This window comes from Ursus americanus, chromosome 9 (genome assembly GCF_024610735.1).
Source record: "Ursus americanus isolate L20-20 chromosome 9, mUrsAme1.1.p, whole genome shotgun sequence".
NCBI classification, from domain to species: domain Eukaryota; kingdom Metazoa; phylum Chordata; class Mammalia; order Carnivora; family Ursidae; genus Ursus; species Ursus americanus.
The window spans coordinates 54132872-54147858 of NC_142135.1; the positions used below are offsets into that span (position 1 = coordinate 54132872).

At 33.7% G+C, this 14987-nt stretch overlaps 1 long non-coding RNA gene across 1 annotated transcript in view; it reads right to left on the reverse strand.

The window, feature by feature from the left end:
• LOC123797948 (uncharacterized) overlaps window positions 1–14987 on the reverse strand; it is a 253800-nt gene that overhangs the window by 93654 nt on the left and 145159 nt on the right. The window lies entirely within an intron of this gene.

Genomic DNA, 14987 nt, shown 5'->3' on the forward strand with positions numbered 1-14987 from the left:
AGTGATATGTTTAAAACAAATAAAAACAACTCCCAATTATTTACTAATGGTGTCTCTGAATTTAACAAAGTCTGATATAAATATTCATTCCAGAAGAAACTTTAAACAGGGAAAATGATAACCATAGTTTTCATAAAGTCTCGATTGACAACTTCTAATATAAATATTCTTCATAAAAAATAAGCTAAGTTTATTAGAATGCAGTAATTCAAATGTAGAGACTACAATCAACAGAAACTAAATCAGTGAAGATTTAATCAGAACATAATTTGCTGAATATCACTAAAAGCTGGATTTGTCTTTGACTATGTGGAGAATAAAAGCCTCAAAAGGAGGCTTGAGACATTATGTTTTTCAAAACTTGAATCATCCATTATTCATTTATTTATGAATTTGAGTCATGTTTACATATTGCCTACTATGCCAGAGACATTCTCTCAGGCATTAGTATACAAAGGTGAATGTATAGAAAATAAGAAAGTACACCATTTTTGGTAATATTAGGTATAGCTGGGGATCACAAAATAATTTTTATTTCCTCCAGAATTTACTTTATACTTCTTTGTAAGACCTGATTCTTTTCAATGATGTATGAATCAAATGAAATATAAAAAAGGATGCTACTAAAATTAGTAACTTTGTTTATAATTACATATTAGACAGCATATAAATTTGTTTTCCATTTATTGCAAATATTTTGTAAATACACTTAAATATTCTCTGCAAATTAATGGAAAAAATGCTTAGTGTACTTTATTATTACTACTGAGTCTAGCAGTCCATCAACAACTCTATACATTTCATAAAGAATAAAGTGAGGAAATTTTAGGTTAGAACATAATGGATAGGAAACATCACCCTGAGTAAAAACTAAGCATACCCAGAGACTTCGTATCAGTGATTGCTGAGATAGCTTGGAAAGATAATATACTTTGAAGAGTTTATCATTTGTACTCTAATGTCAGCAACTTATTTAAGAAGTTCTGGCCCAGAGGCTTTGTAATATACCAACATTTAGAGGGATTCAGGAAAATATGTACAAAGGCACAAAGACAAAAGAGCAGTAGATCTCATATCCATAGCAAAGTATTTGACTGTTCAGAAAGGGAAAAAAGGGAAGAAGGAAGAAAGCTAACCATTACCACTTACTGGGTGGGAAAGAGAAAAAGAATAACATCTGAAGAGGTAGAATAACATGAGTCACGAAGGATCATATATGTCATGCTAAGAATTTTAGACGTTCTATTCAAGATGTTGACATTTGTTGACATTCTTCAATGAGAGTGACAGGACATGTGATTTTGAGTTTTAAAATAAGTACTTTCTTAATAGTGATGAAGAAGAATCCACAGGGTGTAATACTAAAGGTAAGAAGAAATTTAAGAGTCTTGTAAAATAAAGCGACCATATTCAAAGCAAAAGTAGTTTGAACTTTATCAAAAGTATTATGCCATTTGTCATTAATTTTAAGTTATGTGGATAGATGAAAAATGTACCTGTGGGATATTAATGTTGGCATGGTCATTTCTATTTGGAAAATAATGAGTAAGTAACAAATTTTATTTATTTCTAGCAGAATTTCCCTGAGCTTTTAAGGTTAATGTATACTAGGAAGAAATATATCTGTCTTTGTTTGTAGATGACATGATAGTTTATGTAGAAAATCTAAACAAATTGACAAAAAGAAAAAACCCTCCTACAACTAATAAGTAATCATAGCAGGACTGCAAGATACAAAGGTTAATAGACAAAAGTCAAACATGAAAAAATGCTCAACATCACTTGGCATCAGGGAAATACAAATCAAAACCACAAAGCTATACCACCTCACACCAGTCAGAATGGCTAAAATTAACAATTCAGGAAATGACAGATATTGGTGAGGATATGAAGAAAGGGGAATCCTCCTATACTGTTGGTGGGAATGCAAGTTGGTGCAGCCACTCCGGAAAACAGTGTGGAAGTTCCTCAAAAAGTTGAAAATAGAGCTACCCTACGACCCAGCAATTGCTCTACTGGCTATTTACCCTAAAGATACAAATGTGATGATCAAAAGGATCACCTGTACCCCAATGTTTATAGTAGTAATGTCCACAATAGCCAAACTTTAGGAAGAGCCCAGATGTCCATTGACAGACAAATAGATAAAGAAGATGTGGTGTGTTTACACACACACACACACACACACACACACACACGAACATTATGCAGCCATCAAAAAGATGAAATCTTGCCATTTGCAAAGATGTGGATGAAACTAGTGGGTATTATGCTAAGTGAAATAAGTCAATCAGAGAAAGACAATTACCATATGATCTTACTGATACATGGAATTTAAGAAACAAAACAGAGGATCATAGGGGAAGAGAGGAAAAAATATAACAAGACAAACCATAATAGACTCTTAATCATAGGGAATAAACTGAGGGTTGCTGGGGGTGAGGGGGAATGGGGTAACTGGGTGATGGTCATTAAGGAGGGCATGTGAGGTAATGAGCACTCGGTATTATATAAGACTGATGAATCACAGGCCTGTACCTCTGAAACCAATAATACATTATATGTTAATTAATTGAATTTAAATAAAAAATGTTTAAAAAAATAAAAAATATACAAAAGTCAACACTTTCCTAAAAACAAGTGATGAACAAGTGGAATTTGAAATGAAAAGTTGAATGCTTTTTACATTAGTACCCCCCCAAATGAAATCCTTAGATATAAATCTAAAAAAATGTATAAGATCTATATGAGGAACAGGACAAAACTATGGAAAAAGAAATAAAAAAACTAAAGAAATGAGAGATATTCCATGTTCTTGGATAGGAAGATTCAATATTTTCAAGATATCAGTTCTTTCCAGATTGACCTATAGATTCAGTGCAATCTCAACCAAAATTCCAGCAAGTTATTTTGTGGACATCGATGATTAGAGTCTAAGGTTTATGTGGAGAGGCAAAAGACCCAGAATAGCCAGCACAATATCGGGAGGGGTGGGGAGAACAAAAATGGAGGACCGACACTACTTGACTTCAAGACTTACTATTAAGCTACAGTAATCAAGACAGCCTGGTATTGATAAACATAGACAAATATTTCAGCGGAACAAAAAAGACAACCCAGAAATAAATCCCCATAAATAAGAGAAAACTGATCTTTGACAAAGGAGTAAAGGCAATACAATGGAGTAAAGACAGTCTTTTCAACAAATGGTGCTGAAACAACTAGAAATCCACATGCAAAAATATGAATCTAGACACAGACTTTACACCCTTCACAAAAATTAACTTAAAATGGATCAAAAACCTAATGCAAGAATGCAAGACACAGAAATACAAAACCCCCTGAGGGTAACAGGAGAAAGCCTAGATGATCTTGGGAAAGGTGATGTCTTTTTAGATACCAAATGCATGATTCATGAAAGAAATAATGGATAAGCTGGACTTCATTAAAATTAAAACTTCTAAAAAACATAAAATAAAAAAGTAAAATTAAAAAACTTCTGTTCTGTGAAAGACAATGTCAAGAGAATGAGAAGAGAAGCCACAGATTGGGAGAAAAATTTACAAAAGACACATTTGATAAAAGACTGTTATCCAAAATACACAAAAAACTCTTAAAACTCAACAGTAAGAAAACAAACAATCCTATTAGAAAATGGGCCAAACCTTAACAGACACTTCACGGAAGAAGATATACAGATCACAAATTACCATGTGAAAAGATGTTCCATATCCTATGTTATCAGGGAAATGCAAACTAAAACAACCAGATACCACTGTACCTATTAAAAGGGCCAATATCCAGAACGCTGACAATACCAAATGTTGCCAAGAATGTGGAACAACAGTAATTCTCATTCATTGTTGGCGGGAATGCAAAATGATACAGCTTCTTTGGAAGACAGTTTGACAGTTTCTTACAAAACTAAACATACTCTTACCATATGATCCAGCAATCACTCTACTTGTTATTTACCCAAACTAGCTGAAAACTTATGTCCATACAAAACCTACACACAGATGTTTATAACAGCTTTATTTACAATTGCCACAACTTAGAAGCAACCAACATATCCTTCAGTAGGTGAATGGTTAAATAAACTGGTAATTTCAGACTATGAAATATTATCCAGCACTAAAACGAAAAAAGCCATAAAGCCACAAAAAGACATGGAGGAGAAATGCATATCACTAAGTGAAAGAAGTCAATCCAAAAAGGCTACATACTGTATGATTCCAACTAATAATATTCTGGAAAAGGCAAAACTATAAAGACAGTAAAAAATAAAATAAAATAAAAAATAAATAGATAGATTAAAAAATAAATCAGTGGTTGCCAAGGGGTTGGGAGCAAAAGGGGGGAAGGATGAACGGAAAGAGCCCGAGAATTTTCGGAGCAGTGAAAATACTCTGTATAACACTACAATGATGGATACATGTCATTATACATTTGTCCAAACCCATGGAACTTACATACCAAGTGAACTCTTATGTGAACTGTTGACTTTGGGTGATTATAATGTGTCAACGTAGGTTTATCAATTATAACAAATGCACCATTCTGGTGGTGAATGCTGATAATGGGGAAGGATATTCATGTGTTGAGGCAAGGGGTATATGGGAAATCTCTGTACTTTGCTCTCAAATTTTTTGTGAACCTAGAACTGTTCTAAAAGTATAGATTATTTTTAGAGAGTATAGGCCTTCATCTTGGTTCATGTTATACTTAGCCAGAACTTCAATCATGCAGCTACAAGGAAATAAATTCCATCAACAACCTGAATAAATGGAAACAGATTCTTCCCCCATCAAGCCTCCAGATAGGAACACAGCCTGGCTGACCCTTTGATTAGAGCCTTTTGGGAACTTAACGAGAGAACCCAGCTAAGATTTGCCTGGACTCTTAATTCACAGAAACTGAGATATAAGTGTGCGTTGCAGGAGTTAGGTGTGTAGTAATTTGCTAGTAGTAAATATATGTTAGCTATATATAGTAGCTATATATATATATATTAACTATATATGTATATAGTTATATAGTTAACATCTATAGATGGTTAACATATATATAGATGATACATGTTCATTTTTTTTTTCCTCCAGAGATTGAAAAATAGAATTAACTTTTTGGAAGAGTTAAGCTGTCATTGATCAAGCTATTTGCTTATCTCCTTAAAATGTTAAAATGTAATAAAACTTAAAAAAATAAAATGCTAAAATGTAATTGTGAACATTAAAAATATAATATATTGACCCTAGAGTGATAGATGCTGTATTTATTACTTGTTACTGAGCTATGTCACTTGGATGTAACAGAGAAATGGAATTTCCGGACAATATCAGTGTCATAAAGAAATGTTTACATTTTATCCATTTTATACACTGGCATTAGGATTTTTTCACAAGATGCATACTTCAGAATGGAAAAGCAAAATCTTGAACTCTCTGGAAGCTAAAAAATATTCTCTTTTTAGTTGTGACTGGAATTTGGTCCATTTCTAATACATTAATTTTACTATTTCTTTAATTCTTAAAACCACACTAAAAAGCTCTCTTGGTGCCTTCCAAATGTTCTGTATGGAGGACAAATTAAAGATTTCATTAGGGCAGATGTTTTCAGTGGTTACCACTCCACTGAACTGATTCAAGTGCCTCTCCTGGTCAGCATCATGACTCCAATGTTAAACAGAAGTATGAACAATTATTCACACCTCTACCGAAATTAAAAAATAATAATAATAGTAAATTAAAAAAAATTTAAAAAACCCAACAAGTACAACAACCTGTTAGACCAGCACTTTTCAGTTGAAAAAGAACAAAATGTCATTCTCTCACATACTATTTTCATCCTATATATTTTGGCAAATTGCTAAGGGAGGTTCATACTCTTTACATCAATGGAGTCATGCCCCTCGGGTGGATCTGCCACCCCATCCACTCCATAGGCAGTTCTCTTCTGCTCTCCATGCCACTGGTGTTATGCACTATACAACAATGTTACTTGGTGAAGGGATTTTGCCAATAACCAGTACACCTTATTCTCTGGGCATGTTTGCCATTCACTTGACACTAGCTTTATGAGTTTTCAGAATTACTATAGGTCTTTTTTTGCTCCAAGAACATAACTTTGAACGATGTTGCTATTGTTTTGTTCTCCTCTTTACCTTTTTGGACAACATCTTTCTCATGTAAGAAAGCATTATTTGGAAGTATTCTGGGATGCCCCAATCAGATTATTACAAAGTGTACTTCGAAGGTAAAGATGCAACCAATTAACATTTTATGACAGAAATACACTGAACCCTGGGAGTAAATAGATTATTAGTTGGATAAGACACAGCATTCTGATACTAATTTTGTATTTGTTATTTGTACTTCTAGGCTCTTTCAGCTGCTTATGAAAAATAATTACAGTCTATATGTTTACTGTAAAATCATTACAAAAATTCACAATCCATAGTTTTATTGGAGTCTGTTCTTATTTAAGCTCACAATATTAAGTTTGATGTTTATATTAGTATTTCCATCATTACTATTATGTTTCAATTAATGACATTAGAGTCATTAACCCATTATTGTTAGTGAGAACTATACTTTAGCACAATAGCCACATAAAAAACAAATTTAAGAAACACAAACAATAGTATGCAAATGATGTGAGAATAGTAACTGAGTATAATTGCATCTCCATAATTGTCTGTTAAAATAAAGAAACTGAATAATGCAATTCTTTTTTTTTAAAGATTTATTTATTTTAGTGAGAGAGAGCAAGCCCATGTGAACAGGGGGAGGGCAGAGGGAGAGGGAGAGAGAATCTCAAGCAGACTCCCCACTGAGCATGGAGCCCAACATGGGGCTCCGTCCTATGACCATGAGATCATGGCCTGAGCAGAGATCAAGAGTCAGATGCTTAACTGACTGAGCCACCCAGGCAAAAATATGAATCTAGACACAGACTAGTCTTATCGCAAGTCTTATCGCACAATCGCAACTCAGAAAACTACCTACACTATTGTACTATTTCTGACAATAGCTGCTTCTAAAGGCCTTACATATATTATTTAATTCTTACAGTGATATTATGAATAAAGTATAATTATAATCCTCATTTTGTAGTTGAAGGAATGAAGGCAAGTAGAGATTGAATAACTATTCCAAAATCACATTGTTTAAGGGGCAAAACCAGATTTTAATCCAGACAGCATGACTACAGAGATAGACCCTTAATCAATACACAATCTTTCTCTTAGCTTCTATTCAACTACACTGAAATGTTAACTGGATGAAATTATTTACTTCATATTACTTTTCATTAATTTCATGCTGGATATATAGGAGTAGTAATGAAACCCTAGTTTCTATGAATTATATCAATGATTTCATTACAATGATTTATTGGCAATGATCCTTATGATTTGGAGATGAAACTAAGGTTTTCTCTTGGTGACAAAGAAGAAGAAAAGCTTCTGTCACCTTCTCGTTGATGCTTGCTGGTGGAAATACTCCTCCTTATCCCATTAAATGTGGTTCCTCTACCAATGTATATGAACTTGAAATGAATAATTTGAAATGAGTATAGCAGTCTGCTTATGGGAAATAAATAAAGGGAAGCTCTGTTTTACATTTTCTTCTTGACTGAAGAGGAAGTAGAGATGATGACCTGGGAATAAAAGTGTCTGACATGGTCAAATCTTCTTCTAAACAGGCAAATGATCTCTTGGTAAAAGGTCTCCTGGTAAAAGAAAATTCGGTATTCGCTAACAGGAGAACCCCTATCTATGAACCCTGTCTAAAAACCAGGACATACTTGCTTGGCTAGGATTGCTGATGGTAAGCAAACCTGAAATCTGCAAATCCACGTGGCAAAAATTTGTATTTAGATGATGTCACATAAGCTATGTAACAAAGCATAAAATGGAGAGATTTCATGACCAAGATGCCTCTGAGTAAATGATGTGGCTGTAGGCATTGTTAAAGATCTCACAGGTTAATCTGGGTTGGAGTGCATTCCAATGCAGCAGAATAGAACCTGGGAAGAGGCACTTAAGATCCCAGACCACTTCTGTTTCACTTGTGCCTTGTGATTTTTCTCCTTGAACTTATTAGGAAAAGTTTGATACTGGCTAAGACCTCTGATTCACATGCGTCTGATTTGGCAATAGAATATTTTATATCTCAGTTTATAATGTGCAAAAATCAACACCATTACTTGTAGATTGGAAATCAACTATGTAAGAGGAATTCAGAAAAAAAAAAGATAAAATATTTTTTTCCTATTGAAAATAGATCTTGCTGCAACTAAGTTTTATTTATTTTTATTTGGGGGGGGAGGGAGAAAGAGTCAGGGTCAGGGGCAGAGAGAGAGAGAATCCCAGGCAGACTCTGCACAGAGCGTGGAGCCCAATGTGGGGCACCAAGCCCAATGGGGCTGGATCCTACAACCCTGAGATCATGACCTGAGCCGAAATCAAGAGTCAGAAGCTTAACCGACTGAGCCACCCAGGGACCCCATCTACAACTAAGTTTTAATTTATTTTTATTTATTAAAAGAGTAAATTTTATTTATTAAAATATTATTAAATTATAATGAATATAAATGTTTATTAAACTATTCTTAAAATAAAAATAAAGTTTATTTATTAAAATAAATTTATTATTTTTCTTAACTTAGAAGTGTACTTTGCCATTGAAACCCTAAGTGTTTCCTGTCAGATGAGACAGGTAACAGTACTGCATCCATATATCTATGAAATCTTTTGGTCAAATAAAATGAAACCAACTATACTCTAAGTGGAACTGATAGCAATTTATCCTACAGCAAACTTATTTTCAAAACTATTTTTAATCTTTTAAGAATATCAGCCATCAACGATCACTTTTTTTTTTTTTTTTAATTTTTGCTTTGTCACTTCTCTTTGGGTTGTCTTTAGTTCTCTGTATCTGTTTATTGGCTAACAAAAATTGCCCTTGCCTCTCAGAAGTAAGCCTTAATTCTATGATTTACAAAAAAAATCAAGACAGCATTTAGGAAAACAACCATCTGTTATATTGTCTTCTTCTGTAATTAAACTTAGAGAGTTATCCCATGAAAAATATCAATTTTTTTACAGTTGGATTGCAAAAAAAAAATATAACGAGTTATATGTGTTCCGTAATCTTCTTTAAGATTAGTCAGTGATCAAAAACTACCTTTCCTTTTTTAGAATAAAGAATGAGAATAGGTAAAAATCAGTCTGAATGGTTCAGCTGGAGAAATGGCTTTGGGAAGAATGCAATCAGTAATCAAAACCTCAATCAATTACTCATTAAATGACATATATTTGTTTCTCAATTCTAATAGCCTCACAGGCAAGAATAAACACCTTATTCAAAGATTCTCTGACCACACTGTGTAAAATGTGTTCCTCTGCTCCAATTTCATATTATCTATCCACTATTGTGTTTTATTTTCTCCAAAAATCTTTGCAGTTTTTAGAATGATATTATTTATGTTTTTGCTTATATGCTTCTTCAGCTCTCCATGATAACATCCCCACAAGGACCAGGATACTTTATCTTGTTCCCTGGCTATACCCCCCAGTGCCTACAGCAGTCTCTAACACATATGAGGGAACCAATACCTCTATATCGAAGGAACAATTAAGTAAATAAGTGAAAAATAAATTGCCTTACTCTTTGAACTGGTGTCGCATGCATTTTTAATGCTTATAACTTTGTAATTATGTGTCACAATGCACTTATTCATAAGTATAGTATAAGTCTTGTGTTATCTTAAGGTACCTATAAATGTAATTTTAGCCAGTAGCTGTACGGTTATATATTTCATAAGTTGATGACAGCTTGATTACTGTGACCTTTTATATGGAAAACTAAGAAAAAGTAAGTATTTTAAAAATCTGAATTCATTAGAGCAAGAGGAGTCTTAGTTCTAATCTGAAACTTTTTAAATATATTTTAATTGTTACTCAAAAATAATTTCTTCTAAGAACATCAGATAGGAAAAAAATTCAAGAATAAAATCTTGTTTCCATCTCCCTTACTAGTTTCCTAATGTAAATGCAAAATTCATGGACTTACTTCTCCAAAGTTAAAACTCACTCAAGTATTTTAAAAGAGGTATTATCATTCTCTATTAAGCCAACGTTGGGTTTTTTCAAAGCTTGAGCAAAAATTATTCAGCAAGTGGAACAATTTCGGATACACAATATAAAACTGACGCTTTTCTCTAGATTAGATAGTTAATGCAAATGAGATCATAGCTTGAACAAGCTTTGGGAATGAACAGGCTGTCCAAGAGAGTCAACAAAAGTGTGCCTCCTGCAATAGGAAAGGTTTCAATTTTGCCATTTTCTAAACACAGAAAAATGTATCCCTCCAATTCAGAATATTGAATGTCTTATGGAAAGCGAAAGGTCATTTGTAACTGTCCAAAGGATTGATGGAGTTGAGATACCTCCTTGACCTTCACCCTGCACTCATAAAGAATAGTTTCAGATGACAGAGCATCAGGCAAGTTTTCAGAAAATGTCTTTTCTCCCTTTGTATTGCATAGCAAGAGTGTTACCTGATATTTTCTTTCATAATTGTATGTCAAGATTTAATTACTTCGTGTCGTCCCTCATTAAAAGTTAACTGTCATTTAATGCTGCTGAGCAATGTCTGTGATTTGAACTAATTCAAGCAGTTCTATCTGCTTTTTGCCATTGTTTTCCATCTCACTTTCTACAGTAATTGCTTTGGAGGCCTCACAAACCATGTCAAGGTCATCCTTTACAAATACTAACCACTAGCCCCCCAACACGTACATATCCCAATTAATTATTGTCTATTAAGGATACATATTATGAAAAGCACTTACTTCATTATAATTGAGGGATTTTTTTATCCCTATAATTTAATTAAACAAACTAATAAAAATTTTAGTGCAGCTATTAAAAATACAATAAAAGTGTGATATACCACTACTAACCACTATTGCATTAGTGTGTGTGTGTGTGTGTGTGTGTGTGTGTGTGTGTGTGTGTGTTTACCACAGCTGTCAATTGGGAAATCTCTATGACCTAGAGTGGCTTTGTGATCTCTCATCTTAGGACTCACACGATAGAAAATATAATGATACTGCGCAATACTTTCTTTGCAGAACGATGCTGCTGATATGTTGTATGGAGAGCATGTGCTTCCAGCTATTTTACTCATAATAATGATGGATTTGCGCTGATCCTATTGCCACTATTGTCATTTAAGCTCCCTTTATGTTTCAGCTGTTCTAAGGCAGCAGCCTCCTAACTGTTCTTGTTCCAGTGTTATCCAACTCGAATTTGCAATCCATATTTCTCAGAGAATGATAAAAGAAAGGTCCTAAAGTATGTCAGAAATCATGAGAGAATGCAAAACTAGGTGATTAGTAAATGAAGACGAAATGCAAAAAAAATAAACAGACATGCTACAATAAAGGAAATAAGTTACAATACTTGGCTTTGAAATATTAAATAGCTATAATAATGCCAACAGACTGATTTTGAGCTATTCGAATGTACCTACAGACTAAGCAACTACAGTAACAAAACAGATGTTGAAAATGTAAAAGTAAATGCAAATATAGTTAAATGTAGTTGCTTTAGCAAAGAAGGAGAGAGAGAGAGATTATCATCTTCATACTCCAAAATTGAGAATGGAAAGATAATGGTTGAAGAACAATATGAAAAGACTGTGTAGATGTATATTATTTAAATTACAGTATTTCCCAATTGAAAGATGAAAAAGCGCAAAAACCGTTTCAGGAGTGGGAGGAGAAAGAGGCACTGGTGAATATAAGCTAAATCTTTATCTTATCAGGAGACCAATTGGTTAAAATCTAAAATTGTTAATTTAAAAATGCCTCCCTAAAAACTCAATTTAGAAGAATTAATATATTAACAGTTAAAAGTGATTGCCTCTAGGGGATGGGCACACATTTGTTGAATGAACAAACGCTTAAAATTTGTATTTTTCTCTACGTGGTGAAGTGTCTTTTTTTTATTACAGTTCCTGCCATACTTTCTAAAAACAATGCAAATTACTTTTATGAGCACGCCACAAAAATGGATATAGTGTCTCATCATAAAAAATAATAGTGTGATGAATTGTCTTAGAACTGAACACAGGCAGGGTGAAAACTAAGGAACGCACAAGAGTTGTAGTGGACGGTGGTCTACGGTAGAGGGTTTCAGAGAATAGAAAAAAGGGACGTAGAGTTAAAGGAATTTGAAGCAAAGACTTAAACTCAAGGAAGTGAGGTGACAGAATATGTGTCTTCAAAACAAAAATGTGAAGCAGAGAGTTTTAATTGGCAGTTATAAACAATTGACCACATTTTACTATATACTGAAATGTATACTTTATATGAAAAAAATGGTAACACAAAAGACAGCAAGGATAATTCTTAAACCAATGTATGAGAATAATTTCAAGAGAAATTAGCCAACATTTTGATATTTGAGCATATCTCCATGGTCCATGATTAGGGCCTTCACGTTTTATCTTATAATATTGAACATCCTTATAGGACTTCTCAGCTATTTTGCACCTTCAGCTACCACTCCACACTTCAGCCATCATGAAAAAATTCAAATGTGATTTTAAGCATTACTTGGCTCAGTCAAAAAGTGGCACAGTATAAATCATGTTGATACATATTAAAATCTACTATAAGAATGTCCACATTAGACCTATATCTTCCCATGTTTTATCTTCTAATCCTGCTCTCCTCTCACATATCTCACATATGAATTTTCCTTTTCTATTACCCTTTATTAATGTGATTCTTTTTAAATTTTTGCTTGAAATTTATGTGGGAACTCCAAGGGCTCCTTTCTACCCAATCAATGGTTTATAAAGCATCTTCTTAACAATCCCACTCTGTACCTCCGAAAGAACTGTCATATGACTGTCTAAGAATACAACTTTTCCAGAAATCATGTATTCCTCTACAATCCCTCCCTTCTGGTCCCTGGATCATCCAGTGAAATATTTAATAATGTGAATGCTTGACTTATTTTCAATTATCTGCAGTTCACAAAAGCACTTTGACTATTATGGATTGAATTGTGTCCCCTCCCTGCAAATTTGTATGCTGCAGTTCCATCAGTCCCTCTGAATGTAACCTTATCTGGGGCTAGGGTCTTTACAAAAGTAATCAAGGTAAAGTGACATAATTAAGTTGGGTCCAATTTAATATGACTGGTGTCCTTATAAAAATGGAAAATTTGAACACAAAGATATTGACAGAGAGAAAGGACTATGAAGAGCCACAGGAAAAAGATGGTCATCTACAATCCAAGGAAAGAGGCCTGGAACATATCTTTCCTTCACAGCCCTCAGAAGAAACCAACTCAGCCAATACTTTGAGTTTGGACTTGACCTGTAACCTCCAGAACTATGGACAATACATTTCTGTTGTTTAAGCCACCCAGTCTGTGGCTCTTTGTTGCAGCAACTCTCGAAAATTAATATACATACTCATATTTGATGATTTCCTGTTCATCATGTCTTTCATTACAGCTTTCATTCAACTATAAAAAGAAAATATCTACTAGTAATTTTCTGAACAAGCCTAGCTCATTTGATTCCTTCTGCCAATCATTCCTTTCCTTATTCTTTCTTCCAATTTAACTCCTATTCATCCTTCAAAACTTTTTTTCAAGAAAGGCATTTCTGTTTTCCTACAAAGAATAAGGAAGAGCAGAAGACTTACAGGGATGGTATGAGATAAGTTCTCTAGTTTTTTATTGTCTTTATGGAAGTCTTTTTAGTAATGCCTTGACTTCAAAAAACATATTACCAATATACAGCAGTCTTTCTGCTCCCTCAGAGGAAAAAAAAAAAAGATTAAAAACAATAAAAAAGAAACAAACTTTTTCAAACTTTGTGAGGTAATTGTGTTATTAGTGTGGGAAATGAAGAAAACTATTTAGATTGTATGCAACAGTATATGACGAAAGGGGGAGGCAGGGTATCCACATTAGATTCCCCCGAGGGACCTATTATTAGTAATAGAATTATCTCTAGGCATTGAAGAAGTTCAAAGAGCCTCACACCTCACCCCTCCCCTACAGTCCCACTCACACTGCTCAACTCTGCTTACACTTTCCATCTCACCATGGATAAGTCTTCCTTCAGAAAATCTACCTGGCACTACAAATGAATTCTCTGCCTTTGCACAATCCCAGGGAGACCCAGGGTTACCTCCATGGTAACACCATAGGATCTCATCACTAATGACTCCTTCAGATTCATCTTGGGCTTCTCTTCACCATTACATCTCTGTTGCCACTACCTTGGCCTTGCTCAGCTTCCATTTTAACCATGAGTTCTGACATGTGCCTAGAACTTTCATGCTTCTCTTCAATTAGGCAACCCCTATAATAACCTTTAGTTCTCAATTTAAACATTACTCTCCTCAACCCCTCCTATTGTACATTTTCATGGACTCCTGTGCTTTTCCTTCACAACATACCTCAAATAGAATTAATTGATTCTATATCTTTTTTCTTGTTTTTTTTTTTAAATATTTTTTTATTGTATTATGTTAGTCACCATACAGTACATCCCTGGTTTTTGATGTAAAGTTCGATGATTCATTAGTTGCGTATAACACCCAGTGCACCATGAAATACATGGCTGGTGATTCTATATCTTTTTAATGTATTATTTAATTATATATATTTAATATATTATTTAATATATTATTTTTAATTGGGGCTCAATTATCCATGTTGAGCACATACTTATATAATTTTAAAATTATTTTCTTCTTTATGTCAATTCCTTATGGCCAGAGTTATGTTTTATTCACAACTAGAGTCCTGGTATCTAGTAGACAACAGTACCTTACATGTATTTAGTGTTTAAAAGTATTTTTGAATGAATACATCTTACATATTTGTTTCTTTTCAATCTTGATGGTAAAAAAATGTGTGCGCAGCAACCATCAATGACTGACACAAAACA